The following is a 12,462-nucleotide window of genomic DNA, read 5'->3' on the forward strand; positions in this document are numbered from 1 at the left end:
TATAATATTGGAATAACTTAAAAATCACAATGTAGAAACAGATGACAATATGGATGTGCCACCTGTACCTGATTTGCCAGGAGAAACATGAAACTGAAACTCCAATTACCACTGTTTATTACAGACATTAAGGCAATAGCTAACACATTGGGTGAGGCATTCTCGAAAGTGTCTAGTGAAGCAGCTTACCCCCAGGATTTTATATCTTACAAATTAAATGAAGAAAGAATTTAATTAGATTTTAATACAAACTCGAGCGAGGAATATAATTCTGACTTTAGTTTTATAGAACTAAAAAGAGCATTGCAAAAAATCTCGGCTACTTCTCCTGGTCCTGATAATATTCATCTCTATATGATCAACAATCTTAATGAACAATCTTTAAAAAAATATCCTGCAACTATATAATAGAATCTGGCGCAAAAACTGTTTTCCTAATTCGTGGAGAAAAGCAATAGTAATTCCTTTCGCTAAACCAGGGAAAGACACCAAAGATCCAAACAACTACCGGCCCATAGCACTTACATGTTGTTTGTGCAAAATTTTGGAGAGAATGGTAAATGCTCGATTAATATATATTCTAGAAAGAAAGAATTGGTTATATCCTTTTCAGAGCGGTTTCCATGGAGCCAAAAGCACTTTGGACAACATTATACAATTGAAAACATCAATCAGAGAGGCTTTTATAAGCAAGAAACATTTAGTTTCGTTAATGTTTGATATTTAAAAGGCTTACGATAGAACTTGGAGATATGGTATATTGCGGGACATATATAGAATCGGCCTCCGTGGGAATTTACCATTGTTTATCGAAAACTTTTTAAGAACGAAGAATTTTCAAGTGCGATATGGCAATATTCTGTCTGAATGTTTCCATCAAGACGAAGGCGTTCCTCAGGGAGGCGTCCTAAGTGTAATTATATTTATCATAAAAATCAATAATATTATAAAAAATCTTCCGTCAGGCGTAAATGGCTCATTGTATGTTGACGATTTCCAGATACATTGTTCAAGTGAAGACATGGGTATCATAAGGGAAAAGCTCCAAGAAGCGATTAATAACATTTGTGAATGGGGGGGGGAATTAATGGTTCTATCTCTTCTCAAAAATCTGCAGCAGTTCATTTCTGCAGAAGACGAGGATTGCACCCAGATCCGAAACTTAACTTAAATAACTAACTAATTTCCTTTGTTTCTGAAATAAAATTTTTAGGTATGATTCTTGATTCAAAACTTACCTTTAAACCACACATTGATTATCTGAAAAGGAAATGCACGCTTTCCATGAATACAATGAATATACTCTCCAACTTATGGTACGGGGCAGAAAGCGGCTGCTTACTCAAGATCTATAGAGCATTAATACGCTCAAAACTTGATTATGGTAGTGCTATATATGGATCTGCCTCGAAATCTACATTACGACCCCTCGATACTATACATAATCAGAGTCTCCGATTGTCAATAGGTGCATTTAGAACTTCCTCAGTTTTGAGTTTGTATGTTGTTTGCAACGAGCCTCCTTTAGAACATCGACGGAACATGTTAGCACTCAATTTGTTTTTAAAAATAAAAAGTGACGATTCTCATCCATTACATAATAAAGTCATAAATCCTATCTATAGTTCATTATTCGCATTGAGATCATCATTCATTCCCACTTTTAGTTTCAGGATCGGGCAAATTCTCAAAGATCTACGAATAGAAGACTTCCCAGTCCTTAATAAATCGGACGAAATTCCTCCATGGAAAAATACAATTATAAATTTTATTGATACTTTTGAAAACTGGCGTAAGCCGACAACATTAAATTTCATTTATCAGTCCATTTTTAACGCTCACAGACAACAATTTTCTAATTATGAAGCTGTTTTTACAGATGGATCGAAAGCTGATAACAATGTGGGTGCGGCTGTAATGCTAAGGCATGAGATATTCTCAGAAAGATTGCACAGATTTTGCTCCGTTTTCACATCGGAAATTTACGCTATATACAGGGCTTTGATAAAAATAGCAGAAAAGAATTATAAAAGAAATATTTTATACACAGACTCCAAAAGTGCAATCGAAGCTCTCAAAAATGTTTCTCCTTCAAGCCATCCAATAGTAGTGAAATGTATAGAATATTACCTTTATTTATCAGAGAAAAGTATACAGATAATATTTTGTTGAATTCCTGGGCATTCAGGAATTCAGGGAAATGAAACAGTAGATAATGCTGCGAGAAGTTGTAGAGCAATAATTGAAAATTTTGTTCCTTTAAATGATGCTTTGCAAGCTATAAAAAATCAGCTTGAGAAAAAATGGCAAAATTTTTCGGACCAGCAAGATAAAAATAAGCTACACGAAGTTCAGCCCTTGGTAAGATCTACAAAAAAAATAATAATTTAAGCCGAAGACAATCAATTCTATTAAATAGTCTTAAAATCGGACAAACTAGATTAAAACACAAACATCTTCTCAATTCAGAATCAGCACCTACATGCTTTTCCTGTCATAGTCTTTTAACCATTAAGCATATTCTGGTGCAATGCCCTAGTTTTAATGCATTTAGATGAAACCATTTTGGTAAAAATAACATTGAATTAAAATACTTGCTGGGAGATAATTCCCATCCAAATTTGTTTTTGTTTTTATATGACATAGGAATTGATACGCTCCTCTGAGTTGTTTTGTATTTTTTGTATGTGTGTGTCTTACTTGAAACATTGTATAGTAAGATAAGTCATGCGTTTGGTGCAGCATGGCCAAATATGGCTTTTGCGCCACTAAAACAAACCCAACCAAGTATTACTGTTCTTTTTCAGATGCTTGCAGCTGCAGATCTAAGACCAATTATTCTCCATCAGTCAGGAATTTTGGAAGCGATGGGGAAACTTTGGAAAATTTCCAATGCTCAAACACCTTCCCATGCAGAATTTTGGAGACGTATCGATGAACGATCAAAAAGCAATTGAAAGTTCTCAAGTGCCACCGCTGCAGCCTTCCTCATCTCCCTCCTTTTCCATTTTATCCTCATTGATCCGTGACACCTTCACTCAGTATGGATCAAATGATGGGAAGCGATGCATTGAAATTTAAAGATAAGTTACTTGGAAGATCTGAAACCTGAATATGATCGACGCCTTTAAGAATGTTTCATTTAGGGTGGTGCTGCAGCATGCGCTGAAGAACTTATGCATGAATTCCAGAAAAGAATAGCTCCAGAAAACCAAAACTGTGAATTGCTATACATTGCCATGATTTAAAGTTTTCTTAACTTTGTAAGAACTTTTGCAGTTCATTCTCAGTTAGGGAGTGTAACTGTAAAGCATGACAACAAAAAACAATTCACTTATATTGTTCTTCCTAAAATTTTAAATTTGCTAAATAATTCCACTGTTTAATTATTTGTTTCCGGCTTCCTATTTTGCACCATTTTTAGTACCTCAGAATCAATTAAGCAAACTGTTGGTGCTCCATTCATAATTGTTGCTTGATTTAATGCAAAATTATGAGATGGAGCGTCAGTAGGTGCTTTTATAAATCATCTGGTGCTTTATAAGAAGAAAGAAATAACAATATACAGCCAGGCTCCCAAAAAAAGTAAGTAAAACTACTTACCTCAACTAATTAATTATGGAAGGGAATCCTAAATGTTGATTCTCAATGAAGGCTAGATTAAATCTAGACAATCAAACAGAATAACCATCGCGATTTTCCCCTTTATTGTGATTTTATTATTAAATGTAATTATATAAAGAGAAGCATCTTCAGCGGCATCTTCATCACTCTCCAACGCAGCGGATGTCTGAGTATCTGTCCTGGCGTCAACATTCGGAGAAGCGACATCGTCTGTGTCAGTATCGAAGTTGTCCTGCAATAAATAAAATGTTTGATGAATCTTATAAAATTACATTGTAAATGGAATAAATAAAACTTTAAAATTATATCTTAAGATATACAAACCTTTAGATGTAGACATTCACAATTACTCAAATTATGTTTAGTTTCCCACTTGGCCTTTATTTGGTAAATCGCTTCAATAACATGACGCTGACATAGTAGCAAAATATCTATTAATTCTTTGTAAAAAAGGAAATAACCGTAAAAACTGCTTTTGTATCCCAATTAAAAAAATGTTTCTAAGAATTGATCTGAGATTACTTAATTATTTTAGAAAAGAGAGAATCCTTAATTATCATAATTCTAAATATTTATTCTGAAGACTGTTGATTTTAGTAATTTCAGTGAATAGAGCCATACAATAATTTTTTGAAAAAAATCAGCAAATCTTTTGTTAATCGAACTCAGTCATAGCTACTTTGTTGTTATAATTTGTATGGAGGTCCAAATCGAATTTTACGCAATTAATTTTAATAAAAATTAAAATTAGCGAACAATAATTGTAAATATATTCTTGTATATTAGTTTCATAAACTTCTAGATGATTACCATATTTGAATCAATTTCTTTCAAAATAACAATTGCAATTCTTGCCCAATAGATTTATTTAAATAACTTCTGATGAAAGCAAATAAATAAATATTTTGGGGCAATAGAATTTATCAAATATCAAGCTTGTGACTCTTATTTTGTCAAGGTTTTACATTCATTGGAAATTAGTATATAATTCTAAATTATGATATAAACATTAGACAAAAACATGTATTATCAAATTAAAGTACAAGAATGTTAAGTTAAAAAAGAAATACAGCATTTTTGGTGTGACCCATACACAAATTATCACATTAAATCACTGTTAATAAAACATCAAGAAAATATTTTGTTTTAAATTCAGAATTATCCACATTCAAATTAGAAACTTTATTTAAAACAATAATTCAGAGCGGCCCGGAAAAGGGAAATAGATTCCAACAAACAATTTTTAAAAAGTATAATATTGATAATTTCATCGAAAAAAAAAACACTAATTCCATCTGAAACTAGTGATAATATTAAAAGTTAAATAATTATTGTTCTTTAAATAAAATAGTGTTCGTATTAATGCTACGGCACTTGTTTGTTTGTAACTCTTGTGTTTATTTTTTCCAATATGACACAGACGTATCTTGAAATATTCGAACAAAACTGATTTTAAGAGCAAAATTTTTAATTATTTAATGGATTTTGATCCATGCTTGTTCAAAGCATTAAATATTCCCTCTGAAGTGAAAAGATCAAGCTGGACAATTTGAGAATATGAACCTATTCATTAAATTTTTGGCTATTAACTTGCCAGAAATTTGGCGCACCCGTATTTCCTTCTCAGCAATATGGCAGATTTTTAAAACATCTTCAGAGGGATAAATTAAACCCCCTCTATCTTTCTTCTTTGATAGCATGCACTCGTACTTTCGTATTCCTGAAGAAAGTTCAAGAAAGGAATCCACTTTTAGCTCAGAGTAGAGTTTATTATCATTTATTAATACTTTTAGACAGTGTGAGCATTTCAGTTTTACTTAATTTTCGAATTACAAATTCAGCAATGTAAGATGAAACGTCACACATTCACAGATTTAATAGTATTTCTGTAATTATATCCCCGTCTTCGTTCTCTAAATTTGCATCATTGATAGATTTGCTGTTCACATTAACCGCAGATGAAACCTTTAGCATTGAACTATTAACCAGAGCAATACAGTTTTCATTTCCACCATTTATTACATCCACAAGACGCAAATTCCTTATATAAGCAGCCTGCATATGTTTGGAAGTGAGATTATTATTATAGCCTCTTTTACTTCTGATGACCGAAAGAAACATTTCCAGATGGTCTTGTGAAAATTTGTAAGTCATCAAAAAGTTCATTTTTGCTTTTGGTTCTTTAATTAAATTTTTATAAAATGAGGTAATACACTGTAAACAAATTTGAAAAAAAAAAAAATAGAAATCGAGTTTTCCGGTTGTTTTCCAGGATTGGAGGTCCATTAAGAGCAGCTTTATATTCTTTAATATAGTATAGTTCCGCCTTTTCCATAAAGGTAGAGAGCACTGTTTGAATGTTCTGAGATATGTCTTTTAAAGTTTCTTCCTTGTAAATATCTTGAAATTAAAAGATCAAAAATGTCATTAAAAAATCACACAAAATTCGCTATTGATTCGGTTACAATTTCCCTGTCTATTGCTGTTTTGGAAAATTTGCAAAGTCTATTTTCAATCCTTTTAAGTCTGGTATTATCAATTCATCTTTCTTTTCGATGTCCAATGGTAGTAATGCATGTTTTTTCTCCAAAACATTTAAATTTATGGAGATAAGGGAGTCATTTCTTGAAAGAATTTCAATAAAATTATTAATTTCACTAAAGAACATTATTTGCTTTTCTGGAATATCAGCAATAATATTAAAGTGTGAAGAAGTAGCGCGAGATACCGTTTTGTCGAAGTGGCTGCACAATTTTCCCCGATTCGATTTAATTCAGTTCAACCTAGAAATCTGAATTTCGATGCCTTCATGTATGATTCATAAATTAAAGTAGATTTGCTCTTGATCATTAAATGAAAATTTATCAACTTTTCCGTATGTTAAATTATCAACAACTAAATCTATCTAATTTTAAAATACTTCAAATTCACAAGAAAAGTCTCCATTCAATTTTATTTTGCCTTTCATATCATTCCATGTTTAGATCATGTTTAGTCTCCCATTAATTTTTTAAACATTATTATAGTTAACATTTAAAGATTAAAGATTGTTAATTTCATTAGCAAATGCAAAATCTGCCAGCATTTTGTAATTCATTTTTTTATTTCCATCTGGTGTGGAGCATTTTATTTCAAATTTTACTGGCTCTTCTTTCGGAGGACCATACTTATCTTTACAAAATTCACTACATTTCGCGATTTTAGTGGCATAAAATAATTCTAATGGGTTAAGGCAAAGTTTGCGCCATCCTTTTTTAATGTAGGTCAATCGATAATACGAATTTAATTGCATTAGTACACAAATCAAATCTTTATTAGTTCTTAAAATGTATAAACCGAAATAGGATAGTTGACTGTTGAATCTTGAATGTAATTTTAGTGCATATTGCATATTGCTTTCAAGAGAAAAAAGAATAAAAAACTTACCGGCTCAACGATTGGAAGATGATCTAAAATATCTTCCGGCTACGAAAAAATTCTTTTTTGGAGAAGGTTTAAAAAATTAATTGTCAAACGGGGAATCGATGTATCCGGGTGTTTTTCCCCTTTTTGCTTATTTCTTTTCCTCTTCTTGTTGGCGGTATTCCTTTTTTATTCGTTCTCTGCGCTCCCATCTACCCCAACGATAGTAGTCAGATTCTGGCTCTGGATCGGGGGCATAACAGGGAGGAGGGGATGATTCCGAACAAAATAAATCAGATTCACTTTGAGTGTAACTTTTGAAATCAAATGTTTCTTCTGTAAACATTCTAGCAACACTATCCTCCTAATTTTTCGATTTTATATGATGGGTAGTGATGCATTGAAATTTAAAGATAAATTACTTGAAGAGCTGAAACCTGAATATGATTGACGTCTTTTAGAATGTTTCACTCAGGGTGATCCTGCAGACAGCGCTGAAGAACTTATGCATGAATTCCAGAAAAGAATAGTACGTTTGGCACAGCATAGCCATGTCTGGCTTTTGTGCCATTAAAATTCAATCAACCAGAAAAGAATAGCTCCAGAAACCCAAAACTGTGAATTGTTATACATTTCATGATTCAAAGTTTTCTTCACTTTGTAAATGTTTTTGCAGCTCATTCTCAGTTAGACAGTGTAGCTGTAAAGCATGACACCAAAATATATTGTTCTTCCTAAATTTTTCAATTTGTTAAATCATTCCACTGCTTAATTATTTGTTCCCAGCTTCCTATTTTGCACCAATTTTTTGTACGTCAGAATTAATAAGGAAAACTGTTAGTGCTCCATTCATAATTGTTGCTTGATTTAATGCAAAATTATGATATGGAGCGCCAGTAGGGGCTTTTATAAATCATGTGGTGCTTTATAAGAAGAAAAGAAGAAAGAGGTAACAATATACATCTAGGATCCCAAAAGAGTAAGTAAAATTACTTACCTCAACTAATTAATTATGGAAGGGAATCCTAAAAGTTAATCCTCAATGAAAGCTAGATTAAATCTAGACAATTAAAGAGAATAACCATCGGGATTTTTCCCTTTATTGTGATTTTATTATTACATTTAATTTTACAAAGAGAAGCATCTTCAGCGGCAACGTCATCCTCTCCGGTCGCCAAATTGCGGAGAAGCGGCATCGTCATCACTCTCCAACGCAGCTGTTGTCTGAGTATGTCTCCCGGCGGCAATAAATAAAATTTTTGATTAATCTTATAAAAATACATTATGAATGGAATAAATAAAACTTTATAATTATAATCTTAAAATATACAAACCGTTAGATGTAGACATTCACAATTACTCAAGTGATGTTTAGTTTCCCACTTGGCCTTTTTTGGGTAAATCGCTTCAGTAACATGAAGGTCACATGGTAGCAAATTGTACAATACGCAACCAATGAATACAGTATCCTTAAAAACTACATATTGCATTGCTATACACTGGGCTTGCTTTCATTTCATAAGGACCTAAAACTCTTCTAAATTCTAAAATAAACAGTTATGCAACATCATTTGAGAGAAGTGATAAAGGCCAAAGGAAGGCCAATCCTACCGATCATTAAATGCAAGTTGGTCAGCATGAAAAAGGTTTTTCATATATTATAAAAATACCGTACGGAAACTTTTTTGTTCTGTATAAGTGGCATTTTTATTTTTACTATTTCTAACAATTTTCTTCAAAGTTTTTCCTTTATAATATTTATAAATAACCAATGAAATTGTGTTATACCAATTTTAAAATTTTCATTTTCATAACAAAATATTTTGTGCCAAAAATTAAACTTTTATTAACAGTCATAGAAACTTTTTTTACCTGGTATATGACCAAGCGCTATTATTCAGATTGTAAATCTTTAATTGTTTTTAAGAAATGTAATTCAGCAATTGCAAACATGCCGAAGAAAACGCAATACGACTGTTGGAATGTTTTAGAAGCAATAAACGACGAAACAAAAGTCCTAAAAAAAGGTTTGGATAGGGGGAAAAGACAAAAACGTGTTAGTAAGAAATCTAGTGCTTCCAAACGTAAATACCGTCACCGAAGAAAACAAGCGCGTCTACAATCAATATGTCATCAATCAGTATGTTATCTGGATTAACAGATTGCAGTTCTGAAATTATTGATTCGGTTACATTTTCCATATCTATTGCCGCTTTGGAAAATTCGCAAAGTCTTTTTACAATCCTATTTCAGTCTGGTACTATCAATTCAGCTTTGTTTTCAATGCCCAATGGTAGTGATGCAAGTTTTTTCTCCAAAAGATTTAAAATTATGGAGATAAGTGAGTCATTTCTTGAAAGAATTTCAATAAAATTATTTATTTAACTAAAGAACATTATTTGCTTTTCTGGAATATCAGCACCCCTCAGGGGCTCACCTACTATAGGTGAGTACGGGTGTCCCAATCCCGAGGTACCCAGGGATCTTTACTCCCTCTCAGTTCGCTCTCCTCTCCGCCTTCTGCTGTCTGCTATGTATTTCCTTCCCTCGACGGCAAGCGAGGGAGCTCTCCATGAGAAGCTGTCGCCGCTCTGTTTGCTTCTTGCTTCTCATGGACAGCCAAAAACCCCACGTGTTGGCCGTGCGTGGCAACCCATTAGACGGGCGGTACACTGTGGTCCCCGGTGTATCAATCGGCCGGTATCCTAATCATTTGGTTAGTCTGCTAGGGATCAAGCGAAAGGGTCATCCTCTGGGGCTTGGCGTTAAGGGTGGTCAACGTTCCTGGAGATGGCCCTGAGCGTATAGGTTCCGGCTAGCACTAAGGCAAGTGCCGAGGCTGGGAAATTCCAGAGCCGGTAACTACCTTCCCTTGTTGGACTCCGTGGTGGGTGGTGCTGTCGGGACCCGAATTACTCTTACCTTGTGTATGGGTAAATCAAAGAAATCTCCCTTCAGTGGGCGTCAATGTGAAGAAAAAATTTTGAAAGAACATTTCGATACGTATTTCATTGTCAAACGAAAGTCTTCAGCTAATGAGACATTCCATACAGTCTCTCCATTTTTAGTAGAAAAGGCTATCTCTGAATCTCTAGGGGAAGTTCCCTCAGTACGGAAACTTCGTTCTGGTGACTTGCTTGTTCAGGTCAATACACGAAAGCAAGCCCAGACTATATTGAAATTAAATAATCTTGGTTCTATACCCGTTACCGTCAGTGCACATAATACACTCAACTTTTCCAGGGGAGTTATTTCGTGTGGTGAATTGTTTCACACACCAATTGAGGAAATTACACAAAAGCTTAGAAGTCAAGGAGTAACTAATGTCCGACGTATTACTATACGAAAAGATGGACAACTTCTTGACACTAAACATTTAGTGCTCACATTTCATACTACCAGAATACCAGATTCTATAAAAGCGGGTTACATGAAATTGGCCGTCCGGCATTATATTCCGAATCCCTTACGGTGTTTTAAATGCCAACGATTCGGTCATTCGAAAGCTTCCTGCCGCGGGACACTTACTTGTGCCCGTTGTGCGGAAGCAGGCCATGATAGTTCTGCTTGTACTGCGGTTGAAAAGTGCAAAAATTGCAAAGGTTCTCATGCTTCCTTTTCTCGTATATGCCCCACTTGGAAATTTGAAAAGGAAGTCATTTCAGAAAAAGTTATGAAACAAATAACGTACGCAGAAGCAAAGCGAAATGTCAAAGCCCGTTTACCGGCACCTGAAATAAGTTATGCAAGAGCGGTGCAAAAAACGGTTCAAACAAAAAGCACTCACATGGACCCTGTGGTCTTGCCTTCTGTTTCCGTCGTATTCCAAGCATCATATATACCTTCTGAAACTTGTCCTAAACCTGCTGAAGCCTTTATAAACTTGCCTTTAAATAATACTGCTAAAAAACCATGTTTATCTAAATCTGGAGTTCCAGATTGTACTGCTGAACCAGCAGACTTCTCTAATTTTAAGACTGTTCAAAATAGGAAAAAACTGAAAAAAGGTTCTAACATTAATAGGAATTATTTGTCCAAAAGTGTGGGCAAAACCTTGAAATCTTATAAAACTGTACACAGTGCAGCAGCATCCAAAGTAAATTCAGATAATAATCACAGTTCTAAGTTTTGGAAAACTTCACCCAAACAGGTTTCAAACACCATTTCAAAAGATGTCAACCCTTCCTCTAATTCTCCAAAAGATAAAGTCATTGTTACTGATGAAGATGCCTCTCATGTTCATAACTATCCTGCATCTAAGAAAGCGGAAGTTTTAGCAACGGATGAGGAAATGAGTACTTCGAGTGCTCCGGAGGACATTCTGGAATACAATATTAGTGAGGAGCTAGAGGAGACATCTTCAGATGTTAGTACCCCCTCTCCCCCTCCTCCTAAAGCAACAAAACAAAAGCTTAAATATATTATTCCAACGAAGTACAAAAATGTATAATTGTTTGCTTGTTTGTGCCTACTTCGTTTTTTCCATTTATTTTAAAATTATTTAGTAATGTTCGAAATATAAATCTTTTTGCCTTCTTTGAAGATTTTAGTCTTTGCATTTTAATTCTAGGCTAAAATTAACTCTTGTTTTAAACATTTCTTCGTGTTTCATTATTCAATTTTATTCGCTGAGATTTTGTTTTTTACTTTTGTGCTAATTAGGTTTTAAAACTTTGATTCCATGTTTTTATTCAATTGCTGAAACTTTAAAATTAAATTGCATCTGAATTTCAAGTTTTATATAATACCGTATGCTTGGCGCAGTATGGCCAAATCTGGCTTTTGCGCCAAAAAACCTCAACTACCTACCTACCTACCTGGAATATCAGCAATAATATTAAAGTGTGAAGAAGTAGCGCTAGATAATGTTTTGTCGAAGTGGCTACACAGTTTTTCCCAATTCGATTTCATTCAGTTCAACCTAGAAATCTGAATTTGGATGCCTTCATGTATGATTCATAAATTAAAGTAGATTTGCTCTTGATCATTAAATCAAAATTTATCAACTTTTCCGTATATTAAATTATCAACAACTGAATCTATCTCATTTGAAAATGCTTCAAATTCACGATAAAAGTCTCCATTCATTTTAATTTTGCCTTCCATATCATGTTTAGATCATGTTTGAAGATTATATTTTGTTTACCATTCATTTTCTAAAGATTATTTTCGATTGCGGTGCAGGAAATATATTGTGTACAACTCCAGCTATATATATGAATTCCTTAGTCACTTCCATTGGATATTTATTCCAAAAGGAAGCTTTTTTTAATTTTTATGGGTCCGATAACTTTCTGCAAAACAGTTTCAGGAATTTATATAGTCGTTACAAGTCATTGTTCCAGGAGAGAATATTTGCGATATTCGCTGCTGGATGTTTTTCTCAGGTTGTACTTCTATGTGGCCATTTTATATGATCTAAGCTGAAAGATTTGC

Source organism: Argiope bruennichi, chromosome 11, assembly GCF_947563725.1.
Source record: "Argiope bruennichi chromosome 11, qqArgBrue1.1, whole genome shotgun sequence".
Lineage (NCBI taxonomy): Eukaryota > Metazoa > Arthropoda > Arachnida > Araneae > Araneidae > Argiope > Argiope bruennichi.